Genomic DNA, 17,007 nt, shown 5'->3' on the forward strand with positions numbered 1-17,007 from the left:
ACCTGGGAAGCCCTTCTATAGTTATGCAACAACTCAAAATGTTAGCATACATGTATACTTAATCTAATATTATTCAATACTTCTTTATTCTTCATGAACCATGCAAGGAATTTAGAATACTCTAAGTCCAATTAGATCAGCCATCTCTTGTGCTTCATATTATCAATTCATAACTTATTTTGTCCTACCTTTATTTTTATGATACAAATTGAACATTATTATTATTGACAGAGTCAATATGTGTTTGGATTCCCTTCTTCCATTTTTACCAGTTTATTTGTTTATCATTCATTCTTATATCTCATATCTTTATTATGGGATCTTTCTTCGTTAAGGAAGTATGGTGGCAAATTCTCAGTTTTTCTTTAACTGGAAATACCTTTACTTTCCCCTCACTCTTAAAAGATAATTCTCTAAAAAAACAAACAAAAAGTAAGTCTTAATTTTTAAAAAAAAGAGTACAAGAAAAATATAAATATCAAGATCAAATTTCCTCCCCCTACTCTCTACCATCTGACTTCAGGCCAAGATATAACCACTGCTAACCGAAATCAGATCAATTATATTCTTTGCAGCCAAAGAAGGAGAAGCTCTATACAGTCAGCAAAAACAAGACTGGGAACTGACTATGGCTCAGTTCATGAACCATTGTCAAATTCAGACTTAAATTGAAGAAAGTGGGGAAAACCACTAGACCATTCAAGTATGACCTAAATCAAATCCCTTATGACTATACAGTGGAAGTGAGAAATAGATTTAAGGGACTAGATCTGATAGACACAGTACCTGATGAATTATGGACGGAGGTTTGTGACATTGTACTGGAGATAGGGATCAAGACTATCCCCAAGAAAAAGAAATGCAAAAAGCCAAAATGGCTGTCTGAGGAGGCCTTACAAATAGCTGTGAAAAGAAGAGAAGCAAACAGCAAAGGAGAAAAGGAAAGATATTCCCATTTGAATACAAAGTTCCAAAAAATTGCAAGGAGAGATAAGAAAGCCTTCCTCAGAGATCAATGCAAAGAAAGAGAGGAAAACAGCACAATGAGAACACTAGAGATCTCTTCAAGAAAATTAGAGATACCAAGGGAACATTTCACACAAAGATTGACTCAATAAAGGACAGAAATGGTATGGACCTAACAGAAGCAGAAGATATTAAGAAGAGGTGGCAAGAATACACAGAACTGTACAAAAAAGATCTTTATAACCCAGATAATCACGATGGTGTGATCACTCACCTAGAGACAGACATCCTGAAGTCAAGTAAACCTTAGGAAGCATCACTACAAACAAAGTTAGTGAAGGTGATGGAATTCCAGTGGAGCTCTTTCAAATCCTGGAAGATGATGCTGTGAAAGTGTTGCACTCAATATGTCAGCAAATTTGGAAAACTCAGCAGTGGCCACAGGACTGGAAAAGGTCAGTTTTCATTAAAATCCCAAAGAAAGGCAATGCCAAAGAATGCTCAAACCAGCACACAATTGCACTCATCTCACACGCTAGTAAAGTAATGCTCAAAATTGTCCAAGCCAGGCTTCAGCAATACGTGAACCATGAACTTCCAGATGTTCAAGCTGGTTTTAGAAAAGGCAGAGGAACCAGAGATCAAATTGCCAACATCCGCTGGATCATGGGAAAAGCAAGAGAGTTCCAGAAAAACATCTATTTCTGCTTTATTGACTATGCCAAAGCCTTTGACTGTGTGGCCTCCCTGTCTATCACCAACTCCTGGAGTCCATCCAAACCCATGTCCATTGAGTCGGTGATACCATCCAACCATCTCATCTCTGTCGTCCCCTCCTCCCCCTGCCCTCAATCTTTCCCAGCATCAGAGTCTTTTCCAATGAGTCAGCTCTTCTCATCAGGTGGCCAAAGTATTGGAGTTTCAGCTTCAACATCAGTCCTTCCAATGAACATCCAGGACTGATCTCCTTTAGGATGGACTGGTTGAACCTCCTCGCAGTCCAAGGGACTCTCAAGAATCTTCTCCAACACCACATTTCAAAAGCATCAGTTCTTTGGCGCTCAGCTTTCTTTATAGCCCAACTCTCACATCCATACATGACCACCGGAAAAACCATAGCTTTGACTAGATGGACCTTTGTTGGCAAAGTAACGTCTCTGCTTTTTAATATGCTGTGTAGCTTAGGCACAACTTTCCTTCCAAGGAGTAAGCGTCTTTTAATTTCATGGCTGCAATCATCATCTGCAGTGATTTTGGAGCCCCCCAAAATAAAGTCAGTCACTGTTTCCACTGTTTCCCCATCTATTTCCCATGAAGTGATGGGACCAGATGCCATGATCTTCGTTTTCTGAATGTTGAGCTTTAAGCCAACGTTTTCACTCTCCTCTTTCACTTTCATCAAGAGGCTTTTTAGTTCCTCTTCACTTTCTGCCATAAGGGTGGTGTCATCTGCATATCTGAGGTTATTGATATTTCTCCTGGCAATCTTGATTCCAGCTTGTGCTTTCCCCAGCCCAGCGTTTCTCATGATGTACTCTGCATATAAGTTAAATAAGCAGGGTGACAGTATACAGCCTTGATGTACTCCTTTTCCTATTTGGAACCAGTCTGTTGTTCCATGTCCAGTTCTAACTGTTGCTTCCTGACCTGCATATAGGTTTCTCAAGAAGCAGGTCAGGTGGTCTGGTATTCCCATCTCTTTCAGAATTTTCCACAGTTTAGTGTGATCCGCACAGTCAAAGGCTTTGATAGTCAATAAAGCAGAAATAGATGTTTTTCTGGAACTCTCTTGCTTTTCCCATGATCCAGCGGATGTTGGCAATTTGATCTCTGGTTACTCTGCCTTTTCTTAAACCAGCTTGAACATCTGGAAGTTCATGGTTCACGTATTGCTGAAGCCTGGCTTGGACAATTTTGAGCATTACTTCACTAGCATGTGAGATGAGTGCAATTGTGCGGTAGTTTGAGCATTCTTTGGCATTGCCTTTCTTTGGGATTGGAATGAAAACTGACCTTTTCCAGTCCTGTGGCCACTGCTGAATTTTCCAAATTTGCTGGCATGTTGAGTGCAGCACTTTCACAGCATCATCATTTAGGATTTGAAAGAGCTCCACTGGAATTCCATCACCTCTACTAGCTTTATTCGTAGTGATGCTTCCTAAGGCCCACTTGACTTCACACTCCAGGATGTCTGGCTCTAGGTGATTGACCACACCATCGTGATTATCTGGGTTGTGAACATTTTTTTGTACAGTTCTTCTGTGTATTCTTGCCACCTCTTCTTAATATCTTCTGCTTCTGTTAGGTCCTTACCATTTCTGTCCTTTCTTGAGCCCATGTACACGAAATGTTCCCTTGGTAACTCTAGTTTTCTTGAAGAGATCTCTAGTCTTTCCCATTCTGTTCTTTTCCTCTATTTCTTTGCATTGATCGCTGAGGAAGGCTTTCTTATCTCTCCTTGCTATTCTTTGGAACTCTGCGTTCAGATGCCTATATCTTTCCTTTTCTCCTTTGCTGTTTGCTTCTCTTCTCTTCGCAGCTATTTGTAAGGCCTCCTCAGACAGCCATTTTGGCTTTTTGCATTTCTTTTTCTTGGGGACAGTCTTGATCCCTGTCTCCTGTACAATGTCATGAACCTCCATCCATTTGCTTCTATAAATAAAGCTGAAATAAACATTTCTTATACACATATCTTTGTGTATGAACTTGGCTTATTACATAGACTAAACTTAATGGAGGCAAACAGAAAGATTGTTTTGTTAAAAAAAAAAAAATTCACCTCAGGATACAATTCTAGGTTGACAAATATTTTGTTTTCCCAGTTTAAAGATATAATCCACTATCTTCTGGCTTTATTTTTGATGTTGATGAATCTGTTGTCAATACAATTCCTTTTAATTTTTTTAGTAATCCTTTTTTTTCTTTCTTGCTAATTGCTTTAAGATTTTCCTCTTTGGTGTTCTGCAGTTTAAACTATAATACATCTAAGAATATATGATTTATTAGTGCTCTCAGAGCTCATTGAAATTCTCCCATCTAAAAATATATGTCAATAATTTTAGAAAATTCTCCACCATTATGTCTTTGAGTATTATTCCCCCCCCCCACCCATTCTTTCTGTTTTCTCCTTCCTGATATTCATTTAAATATATGTTGAATCTCAATGTCTCTTATCCTTTCATATTTTCTGTCTCCATGTCTCTGAGTGCTGAATTCTGTGCATTTCTTTTCAGATTTTCCTTTCAGTTCATGCTTGTCTTATCTTCAGATCTGAGTTTATAATTTCAGTGATCATATTTTTCATTTCTAAAAGTGTTCTTTGGACCTTTTAAGAAAATCCGTTTGATTATTTTTTATGCAGTCTTATTCCTTGCTCATATTTGTAATTCCATCTCATTTCTTTCTACAATTTAACCAGCTGGTAATTTCCCATTGCTGTTGGAGAGATGATTGGATGACTATGAAATAAAGTTGGAAAGAAATTTGTCAGTGCATCTCTTTTGATGCCATTTCAGACCTACTGAATACACTGATGAAATTAAACTCAAAACAACTTTTTAAACATACCAGTTTGATAGTTTGTTCTTGGCACAACTAATACCTGAAATTCAGAAGGGTCCAGTTCTGCTGGTTTTTGTCTCTGCTAGTTAGTGGCTTATTTCTTCAAGTGTTTTCTAATTTTATATTGACTTCTTCTTAGAGGAAGTTCATCTGTGGATATCCTGAGGTGTCCGGCTTGAGGGGCAAATTCTTCCAGAGAGAATTTCCATTATCTTCTATCAAGCACCTCAGTCTCTTAAGAACCCAGGACAACTTTAAATTAAGTCCCTTGGACTTCATAGGTGATATAAATTTGAATTCTAACCACTTACAAAGGCAGGCTTATCATTTTTTAGGGGAGATATTTTTCTCCACTTAGAGAGGAAATTGAGACAGATAAGACTTGTTTTCTCCCTTTGCTGCTAACAGACTCATTTTCTGACCTATCATTTAACTTGGCTGCTGTCCTTTAGAGGGTTCTGACTTCATGCGAAGTTGTAGTTCCAGCACATTCCTTGTGTGGACCCAGAACTCTGTGTCCTGTGGGTATTAAAAACCAGAATTCAGAGCTTCCTTGGTAGCTCAGTGGTAAAGAATCTGCCTGCCAATGCAGAAGGCCGGTTCAGTGCCTGGGTCCGGGAAGATCCAACATGTTGCCAAGCAACTAAGCCCATAGCCACAACTATTGAAGCCCACATGCTCTAGAGCCCATGCTCCACAACAGGAGGAACCCGTGCAAGGAGAAACCCACGCAAGGAGAAACCCACGCTCTGCAACTAGAGAGGAGCCCCCGCTCACTGTAACTAGAGACAAGCCCTCACAGCAGTGAAGATCCAGCACAGCCTAAATAAATAAAATTGTTTAAAAAAAAAAAAAAAAAGGCGGGTAGGGGGGTGGATTTCTTGGGTGGTCCAATCGCTAAGATTCTGTGCTCCCAACCGAGGGGGCCTGGATTCGATCCCTGGTCAGGGAACTAGATCCCACATGCTGTATGTAACTAAGACTCAATGCAACCAAATAAAATAAATGAAATATATTTAAAAAAAAAAGAATTTGGAACTATATTCAATATCCTGTGATAAACCATAATGGCAAAGAATATGAATACGGACATATATATATATATGTGTATATATATGGAAAATCCCATGGACAGAGGAGCCTAGTGGGTCGCAAAAAGTCGGACATGACTGAAGCGACAGAGCACAGCACAACATAAATATATATACGGAATCACTTTGCCGTACAGCAAAAATTAAACACAACCTTGTGAATCAATTATATTTCAGTAAAATTTTTTTTAAATCCCCTCAGAGTTCTACATTCCTCTCAGTGGCAACCGCAAGTGACTTTGGGGCTTGCCTATCATTTGGTTTATGCTTTCTGTCTCTTTTTGGCACCCAGAGATTTTCTTTACTTTCTAGGGAGCTTGTATCTAAGATTTCTAGATCCTTTATCATAGAAAAGTTTATCAGACTATCCAGTCTTTCGTGTTATCTGAAGTAGAATACCCAGGCTCCTTTAATCTTTACAACAACCTTTCAAATTAAGCATTATTATTCTCATTTTATTATTGTGGAAATTGAGGCTCAGTATGGATATGTGACCATGTGAAGCCACTCAGTCATGTCTGACTCTTTGCGACCCCATGGACTGTAACCTACCAGGCTCCTCTGTCCATGGGATTTTACAGGCAAGAGTACTGGAGTGGGCTGCCATTTCCTTCTCCAGGGAATCTTCCTAACCCAGGGATTGAACCTGGGTCTCCTGCACTGCAGGCAGAAGCTTTACCATCTGAGCCAGCAGGGAAGCCCAGATTGGATATAGATTCTATCAAGAAGCAGAGTCTAGATTTGAACCCAGTACTGGCACCAAAGTTGGTTGTTTAAATACTAAGGTATATCGCCTTTGTTTTTCTGTGTACTTTCTCTTCTTTTAGAAAATGTTAATTTTGTCTATCCTCAGAAAAAAATAAAACTTTTAAAGAGACTGTAAATTGAAAAAAAAAAAAGATCCCTTGCTTATAACATGTATTTATTTGTTAAACCTGATAAGTTGGGCTATCAAAGCTCTAGAGCTAGGCCTAGGTCATCTATTGTATCTGTCAAGTACCATATGGAGAGAACTGAGTGTTTTCCTATGCATAAATGATAAATAATACCTGAGCCAGAGTATTATCATACCTTCCCTTCCCTTGATTTTGTTGTGCTTACCTTTTCCCTATGAGCCCATCGTTTTCTCCACCACGCTCTCCCCAGGCTGCTACTAGCTCTAAAGAGTAGTAATAAATAAGATTGTGTCCCTGCTACATTTTTGGCAGGCAGGAAAATCTTCTTGGACAACACAGTGGATATAGACCTTATCTGTCTAGGTTGTTGATTAGAAAAGCATGCTGAAGGACATGTAAGCCTTAATGAAGTCTGAATAGATTACATCTACTTCTTCCCCAGGATCAGCATGACATGGCACTCCAAGCAGAAAACAGAATCAGTCTGGCACACGGGCTCACCATGAGATGATAATGCTTGCCACACACTGAGGTTTGCTTTCCTAAGTGCTGGAAAATTGATTGGTTTATAATTCGTTCTGGTATTTTCCCAAGTATCTAAGTGTCTACAATTACCTGCCTTATATTTTTTTCCCCCATTTTAAAGCACACATGCACACACACACACGGTGGCTGTATGTGTGCTCACACACAATCTACCCTGTCTCAGGCAACAGAGATCCTCCTGGACTCTTGGAAATTCAGAGCACTGGAGGGTCTCTAATGAAATTCACCAGAACTTTAAGTTCCCTGAGATGAATATTATCAAACTTTGATAATTTTATTTTATGCTGGTCCTCACTCTAAGTTAACCTATTTAGAAGGAAATTGGGAAAGGGTGGGCTCATCTAAGAGTCTGTCCGAATAAATCTAGTCCAGAAAGTACTCATTCACGTGTGCACGCAGGCACTCACTCAGTCCACACGTATTTGTTGAGTACCTATTGTGTGTCAGGCCCTGATTTATGTTGCAGTGGTAACCCTTTTAGACAAGTCTCTGCTCTCATGAAGTAAATGATCTAATGTGGCAATTAAATAAACAAATACACAATATCAGATGACTATAAATATTACAAAGTATTTAAAACAGATGATAAACACAGAGGGAATGAATTGAGGGTAGAATGCCACTTTAGAGTTTTTTAGAGATGTCGGCTAAGAAAGACTTCAGAATCTGCTGTCACTTTTTTTTTTTTTTTGGTTGTGCTGGGTCTTCACTGCTGCCTGGGTTTTTCTCTAGTTGTGGTTAGTGGGCACTACTCTTTAGTTGAGGTATGTGGGCTTCTCATTGCAGTGGCTTCTCTTTTTGTGGAGCAGAGGCTCTGGGGCACAGCGGCTGTCCTCAATAGCTGTAGCGGACGGGCTTAGTTGCCCTGCGGCATGTGGGATCTTCCCAGACCAGGGATCGAACTCTTGTCTCCTGCATTGGCTGGCAGATTCTTTACCATTAAGCCACCAGGGAAGCCCTTTCTGCTATCTTCCCACCTCACTAGCTGCTTTTTCTCAGTCTTCTACAAAGATTTCCCTTCATCTTTCCAACCTCCAGATATTGGAATATCCCAGGGATTATCCTTGGGCTTCTTTTTGATATACATTCACTACCTAGATCTCATTCAGCCCCTGGATTTTAAAAATATTCCATATTTTACCCTAAAATAAGCAAAGTATGTATAGAACATTAACATTTTTCTAAGAAATGGGTAGGGTGGAAGACAAAAATGTAAGTGCTTTCAAGAACTGTGAAGGTCTGAGACTTATCCAACTTGCAAGCTATCAAGTTAAATTATCACAGTTTTTGTGTCTAGCAGAAGACACAAGGTTCATGGATCTTGTAATTCCATCTATTTCTTTCACAATTTAATTAATTTGACTATTAACTAATGTCACTCTAATTTCCTTGGGGGAGGGGATTGAATGACTGTTGAATAAGATTGGAAAGAAGACTTTTCAATGCATTTCTTTTGATATCAAACCTATTGATTAAATTAATAAAATTAAACTTAAAATAACTTTTTAAATATATTAATTTTGTAGTTTGAATTTGATACATCTAATATCTGAAATTCAGGAGTCTCAAATGTATCCAGAATCAGTCCTCTTGTCATTACCTTCTTGCTCCATGCCCATCCTTGTTTCCTTTGAACTAGTTTTTCAACAGCCTCCTATTTCCATCCTCGCATACCTATCATGAGACCATCTACACCACAGCCAGAATGATCCTTTTAAAGTGTGTACAATTATGTCCCTATAAGATCAAGGCACTTCTTTGCTCAAAATTCTCTGATCACAAGGGAGAAACAAAAGAGCAATAGCATTTTACTCATAAAAATAGCACTAATCAGAGTGTCAGCATTTGAGCTGGTTCTCCAAGCTTCAATTCCAAGACCTGAAAAGGATCATGTGATGCCTGCACATGCAGTGGGTTACATTATAGGAAAGGAACTCTCAGCTTTGGGAACCTGAATATTTTATACTGGGAGTAAACCGGCCAGTCCCATGCTCCCAAGGGAGACACTATTTCTATCTTCAAAGTCATTAGTGATACAAACATCTTTAAGAAGATAGTCTGGAACAAAAGCTATCAGTGAGTTCACAAGATGTACAGAAACATGAGAATCATGAAGAATTATCTCCCAACATGTTTTTGCTTGCACTTTTTGTAAACAAAAGGATAAACAAAACCCTTTTTTTATTTGAAATATAGTTGATTTACAATATTGTCTTGGTTTCAGGTGTACAACCAAGTGATTCAGTTACCCTTTTTTTTTTTAGATTATTTTCCATAATAGGTTATTACAATGTATTGATAGTTTCTTGTGCTGTATAGTAAATCTTTGTGGCTTATCTATTTTTTATATAGTGGTTTGTATCTGTTAATCCCATACTCTTAATTTAGGCCTCCCCCTCTTTTCCCCTTTGGTAATCATAAAGAAAGAAAGAAGATGAAGTCGCTCAGTCGTGTCCGACTCTTCTGTAGCTTATCAGGCTCCTCCGTCCATGGGACTCTCCAGGCAAGAATACTGGAGTGGGTTGCCATTTCCTTCTCCAGGAGATCTTCCCAACCCAGGGATTGAACCCGGGTCTCCCGCATTGTAGGCAGAAGCTTTACCATCTAAGCCACTAAGGAAGTCCATAAGTTTGTTTTATTTAGTGTCTGTTTCTGTTTTGCATATAGATTCATTGTATTTTTTTAGATTCCACATATAAGTGATATCATATAACATTTATTTGTCTTTCTCTGTCTGACTTACTTCACTTAGTAGAATATTCTCTAAGGCCATCCATGTTCCTGCAAATAGCAATATTTCATTCGTTATTATACTGAGTAATATTCCATTGTATATGTGCATATATACAAGATATACATATATATAATTATATTTATACATATATCTCGCATCTTCTTTATCCAATCATCTGTTGATGAGTATTTGGGTTGTTTCCATGTCTTAGCCACTGTAAATAGTGTTTCTATGAACATCGGGGTGCTTGTATCTTTTTGAATTAGTGTTTTCAACTTTTCTGGATATATGCCCAGGAGTGGGATTGCTGGATTATAGGGTAGCTCTATTTTCAGGTTGTTGTTGTTGTTGTTGTTGTTTTGAGAAACCTCCATATTGTTCTCCATAGTGGCTGTACCAATTTACATTCCCACCAACAGTGTAGCAGGGTTCCTTTTTCTCCACTCCCACTCCAGCATTTATTGTTTCTAGACTTTTTGATGATAGCCATTCTGACTGGTGTGAGGTAATACCACATTGTAGTTTTGATTTGCATTTCTCTGATAGTTAGACTGTTGAGCATCTTTTCATGTGCCTGTTGGCCATCTGCATGTATTCTTTGGAGAAATGTCTATTTAAGTCTTCTGCCCAGTTTTTTGATTTAGCTGTTTGTTTTCTCAATATTGAGTTGTATGTGTTATTTGTATAGTTTGGATATTAACCCCTTGTTGGTTGCATTGTTTGTAAATATTTTCTCCCAGTGGGTTGTCTTTTCATTTTTCCTTTTCTATACAAAAGCTTTAATTTTTATTAGATCTCATTTGTTTATTTTTGCTTTCATTTTTTTTGCCTTGGGAAATTGATCTCAGAAAATATTGCTACAACTGATATTTGAGAATGAAAAACATTTTTTAAAGTTACTAAGAAAGAGACAGAGGGAACAGGGTGGGAAGGAAAAGAATGGAAGCTAGATTTCTCTGAATATATCTTGTTTTTGTATATTTGATTTTGAAACCATCTCTTTTAACTAGAAAATGAAATCAAATTTTTAAAAAGCAATTTCTAAAAACCAAAAACTGCATGAAACAAATGAACCAAATTGTCTATCAAATAGGCAGAAAAACCACACAGAGAATAATTATTTCAAGTTACTATTTTTAAGTACAGTAATTTGTCTATATCTCTCCAGGGATATTCTCCTAAAGGCAAAAGCAAATCCAAAAACATCTTAACTCTTTTCAGTAATTGTGTTAGTGGTAGTGTTGGTATTAGTATTCTGAGGCTGTTTCATGTAATATATTGACAAAATTGGGAACCAAAATTTTTAGTATGAGAGTATAGAGATACAGATTGAATATCAAGAGGTTAAATAAAACCCTGTAGTTCTGAATTTGAATTAAAAGTGTTATGTATGAATTCATGATGTATTTTATCTTTATAGAAAAAAAAAAAAACACAACACATATCTATCCAAGCTCTGTCATTGAAAAGTTCTAGAAACAATGACCTTTATTGGATCCCATGGCAATTGAACTCTTCCTCTGCCAAAGCCTCCCTACTCTCCTTGCCTCCCATGGGTGTTGATCCCAAGGGCGATCCCTAATGAACAGCTTGCATTCTAATAAACAGCCATAGAAAATGCTCAGTCCTTAATATTGAATAGACCTTCCTTTTTTGAAATGTTCCCAAACAGATCCAACCAAAGACTCCTAAATGTAGGTACATATCTGTTAGAAAGCCTCCCCTTTCTTCCAAAACTCCCCTTCTTCTAAAGGGGGTCTTCCAGAACTCCCTCCATAATAGAATATGTACCAATCAGAGATGGTTTCAGCATTTCCTCTTTTTATGTCTTTAATACCCTTGAACCCAGGCTGAAATGAAAGCAGTAGCAGATGGGTTCCCTTGCCCCAGGTTTATGAATGAAGAGCTTGTGTTAATCTTCTCTTGAAGTTAGTTTTGCCTTTGACACATCTCAGAGTCAGCTTCCCAGGGAAGCCAACAAGTGATAATTCATCTATTTATTTGCTTGTTGTCTGTCTCCCCCGACATTCCCTGGGAGTAGTAGGGTGTTGTGGAGTCTCCTAGTTCTTCAACCAGCTAAAGCAGTGCCTCACACTGGAAGCTGCTCAATACCAATTATGCTGGATCCAAAAGTTAAATGACATTTAAACTGAGACCTGAAAGACAAAGAGATAACCAGGCAAAGATCTTGTGAAAGAGCATTTGGGGTGTTGGGAACAGCAAGTAAAATTCCAGAGCTCTTTCCTTCCTGTTTTGGTCCCAGATCTTTACAACTGCTATTAAGTATTTCAGAGAGTTAAAATATTTTTGTTTGTTTTTGGTGTTGATTTTGTTTCCTATTTCTTCTTCACTCCTGTTTCAGGATCACTTGATTTTTATAAATTTAGCTTCAGGAACATACAGACCAATGTATAACTAATCAATCTTAGATTTCTGATCATGGGCCCATATCAAACACAAGGTAATTTCACTCCATTATTTATACAAAACATTTGTTTGTGGGAGGATATGGTAGTTATTATGAACTTGACTTCGGGAAGTTTAGTATCTATCAGGAATCTCTTATGATTACCCCAAGAAATAGACCAGAGTTGGAGTCCATGAGTCCATGGCCCCAAGGGCATTGGGGAGACTCTGGATCAGAATGGTCTGGGAAGAACTTTCTGCTTAAGTGTGTGACAGGCTGCTCCACTCCCCCTCCAGTCATGCTCATTCTCTGTAGAGCCTGACCACGTATTTTGCTTTCTGCTTTAAAAACAAAATACTTTTAAAATGTCTTATTAAAGTAACATTTGCACATGGTTTAAATATCAAATACTCTAGAAGGGTGTCTCTTACCTTTCCCCCTTATGAAGATAACTCTTTATCTTCTCAGACTTATCTCTGTATCTCTAAGCAATCTGCTTCTACCCCTCTTTACTGGAAAATTGGGTTAAAGATACTGAGCATGGCCCCACCCATCAGAACAAGACCCAGTTTCCCCCTCAGTCAGTCTCTTCCATCAGGAAGTTTCCATAAGCCTCTTATCTTTCTCCATCAGAGGACAGACAGACTGAAAACCACAATCACATAAAATTAACCAATCTTATCACATGGACCACAGCCTTGTCTAACTCAAAGTAACTATGAGCCATACCCTGTATGGCCACCCAAGACAGACGGGTCATGGTGGAGAGTTCTGACAACGTGGTCCACTGAAGAAGGGAATGGCAAACCACTTCAGTATTTTTGCCTTAAGAACCCCATGAACTGTATGAAAAGGCAAAAAGATAGGACCCTGAAAGATGAACTCCTCAGGTTGGTAGGTACCCAATATGCTACTGCAGATCAGTGGAGAAATGACTCCAGAAAGAATGAGGAGACAGAGCTAAAGCAAAAACAACACCCAGTTGTGGATGTGACAGGTGATGGAAGCAAACTCCCATGCTACAAAGAGCAATATTGCATAGGAACCTGGAATGTTAGGTCCATGAATCAAGGCAAATTGGAAGTGGCCAAACAGGAGATGGCAAGAGTGAACACTGACATTTTAGGAATCAGCAAACTAAAATGGGCTGGAATGGCTGAATTTAATTCAGATTACCATTATATCTACTACTGTGGGCAAGAATCCCTTAGAAGAAATGGAGTAGCCCTCAGAGTCAACAAAAGAGTCTGAAATGCAGTACTTGGATGCAATCTCAAAAATGACAGTGATCTCTGTTCATTTCCAAGGCAAACCATTCAATATCACAGTAATGCAAGTCTATGCCCCATCAGTAATGCTGAAGAAGCTGAAGTTGAATGGTTCTATGAAGACCTACAAGACCTTTTAGAACTAACACCCAAAAAGGGTGTCCTTTTCATTATAGGGGACTGGAATGCAAAAGTAGGAAGTCAAGAAACACCTGGAGTAACAGGCAAATTTGGCCTTGGAGTACAGAATGAAGCAGGGCAAAGGCTATGACAGTTCTGCCAAGAGAACGCACTGGTCATAGCAAACATCCTCTTCTAACAACACAAGAGAAGACTCTACACATGGACATCACCAGATGATCAATATCAAAACCAGATTGATTATATTCTTTGCAGCCAAAGATGGAGAAGCTCTATACAGTCAGCAAAAACAAGACCAGGAATTGACTGTGGCTCAGATCAGAAACTGCTTATTGCCAAATTAGACTTAAATTGAAGAAAGTAGGGAAAACCACTAGACCATTCAGGGGTAACCTAAATCAAATCCCTTACAATTATACAGTGGAAGTGACAAATAGATTCAAGGGACTAGATCTGATAGTTAGAGTGCCTGATGAACTATGGACAGAAGTTCATAATATTGTACAGGAGGCAGTGACCAAAATCATCCCCCAAAAAAGAAATGCAAAAAGGCAAAATGGCTGTCTGGGGAGGCCTTACAAACAGCTGAGAAAAGAAGGAAGTGAAAGGCAAAGGAGAAAAGGAAAGATAAAAGCATCTGAATGCAGAGTTCCAAAGAATAGCAAGAAGAGATGAGAAAGCCTTTCTCAGTGATCATTGTAAAGAAATAGAGGAAAATAATAGAATGGCAAAGACTAGAGATCTCTTCAAGAAAATTAGAGATACCAAGGGAACATTTCATGCAAAGATGGGCATAATAAAGGGCAGAAATGTTATGGACCTAACAGAAGCAGAAGATATTAAGAAGAGATGGCAAGAATACACAGAAGAACTATACAAAAAAGATCTTCATGACCCAGATAACAACCATGGTGTGATCACTCACTTAGAGCCAGACATCCTGGAATTTGAAGTCAAGTGGGCCTGAGGAAGCATCACTACAAACAAAGTTAGTGGAGGTGATGGAATTCCAGTGGAGCTCTTTCAAATCCTAAAAGATGATGCTGTGAAAGTGCTGCACTCAATATGCCAGCAAATTTGGAAAACTCAGCAGTGGCCACAGGACTGGAAAATGTCAGTTTTCATTCCAAAACCAAAGAAAAGCAATGCCAAAGAATGCTCAAACTACCACACAATTGCTCTCATCTCACATGCTGGCAAAGTAATGCTCAAAATTCTCTAAGCCAGCTTCAACAGTATGTGAATTGTGAACTTCCAGATATTCAAGCTGGATTTAGAAAAGGCAGAGGAACCAGAGATCAAGTTGCCAGCATCCATTGGCTCATCGAAAAAGCAAGAGAGTTCCAGAAAAACATCTACTTCTGCTTTATTGACTATGCCAAAGCCTTTGACTGTGTGGATCGCAACAAACTGTGGAAAATTCTGAAAGAGATGGGAATCCCAGACCACCTGACCTGCCTCCTGAGAAATCTGTATGCAGGTTAAGAAGCAACAGTTAGAACTAGACATGGAACAACAGACTTTTTTCAAATTGAGAAAGGAGTACAGTAAGGCTGTATATTGTCACCTTGCTTATTTAATTTATATGCAGAGTACATCATGCAAAATGCTGGGGTGGATGAAGCACAGCTGGAATCAAGATTGCCGGGAGAAATATCAAGAACCTCAGATATGCAGATGACACCACCCTTATGGCAGAAAGCGAAGAAGAACTAAAGAGTCTCTTGATGAACGTGAAAGAGGAGAGTGAAAACGTTGGCTTAAAACTCAACATCAGGAAACTAAGATCATGACATCCAGTCCCATCACTTCATGGCAAATAGATGGGGAAACAATGGAAACAGTGACAGGCTTTATTTTGGGGGGCTCCAAAATCCCTGAAGATGGTGACTGCAGCTGGTGACTTCAGCCATGAAATTAACAGACACTTACTCCTTGGAAGAAAAGCTATGACCAACCTAGGCAGCATATTAAAAAGCAGAAACATTACCTTGCCAACAAAGGTCTGTCTAGTCAAAGCTATGGTTTTTCCAGTACGGATGTGAGAGTTGGACTGTAAAGAAAGCTGAGCACCAAAGAATTGATGCTCTGGACTGTGGTGTTGGAGAAGACTCTTGAGAGTCCCTTGGACTGCAAGGAGATCCAACCAGTCCATCCTAAAGGAAATCAGTCCTGAATATTCTTTGGAGGGACTGATGTTAAAGCTGAAACTCCAATAGTTTGGCCACCTGATGCAAAGAACTGACTCATTGGAAGGATCCTGAGCTGGGAATGATCAAAGGCAGGAGGAGAAGGGCATGACAGAGGATGAGATGGTTGGATGACATCACCAACTCAATGGACATGAATTCGAATAAACTAAAAGAGTTGGTGTTGGACAGGGAGACCCTGGGGTGCTGCAGTCCATGAGGTCACAAAGAGTTGGACACGACTGAGCGACTGAACTGAACTGAACTGAACTGCTCTTTATTTATCATTTTTAGATAATGTCTGTTCATTTACTGGCAGGACAGTTGAGAATTCAGCTCGATTACACACACAAACCCCCCAACAACTCTTTCCCTTCAAATATGATTAGAATGTATTTTAGGTTCTTTCATAGATTTTCTTTGTATTTCTTTCCTTTACATGTTGTAAGCTTTTATGAAAAGACTGGTAATCCTTTATTATCATATGTAATAATGAGGAAAGGAAAACAGATTAAGGTCTATGTATACTTGGATAGGTCTACTGACTGGCTGAATTTCATCCACTTCAGGGTCTATAGGTTATTGTCTTAGGGACTCCAAGATGCTAGCAGTCATATCTTTGCACTTGGGAGTTAAAGCTTCTCCTGCCCTCACCTGATCATTTATTATTGACAGAGTGACTTGTCATTTTTTAATGTTTTGTTGTCTTTCTTATTACTATTGATTACTATTATTTAAACTTAATCTGGACATACTAGCTAATGTAGTAAGGCAAAAGGAACAAAGTAAATGAACAAAATTGAAATGAGAAGGAAAATTATTATTTACATTTGCTACAATTATATACCTAGAAAATCAAAATGATCAACTGAAAAGTCACTATGAAAATAATTCATTAAAATTTATAGATACAAAATTAATAAATAGAAATACATTCAAAGTTAACATATAGCCTTCATATACACAAACAGGGCTTCCCTGGTGGCTCAGATGGTAAAGAATCTGCCTGTAATGAGGGAGACCTGGGGTCGATCTCTGGGTCAGGAAGATCCCCTAGAGAAGGGAATGGCAACCCACTCCAGTATTCTTTCCTGGAAAATTCCATGGACAGAGGAGCCTGGTGGGCTACAGTGCATGGGGTCACAAAGAATCGGACATGACTGAGTGGCTAACATTTCCACTTCCACGTACACAAACTGAAGAGCTAT

Source organism: Capra hircus, assembly GCF_001704415.2.
Source record: "Capra hircus breed San Clemente chromosome X unlocalized genomic scaffold, ASM170441v1, whole genome shotgun sequence".
NCBI lineage: Eukaryota > Metazoa > Chordata > Mammalia > Artiodactyla > Bovidae > Capra > Capra hircus.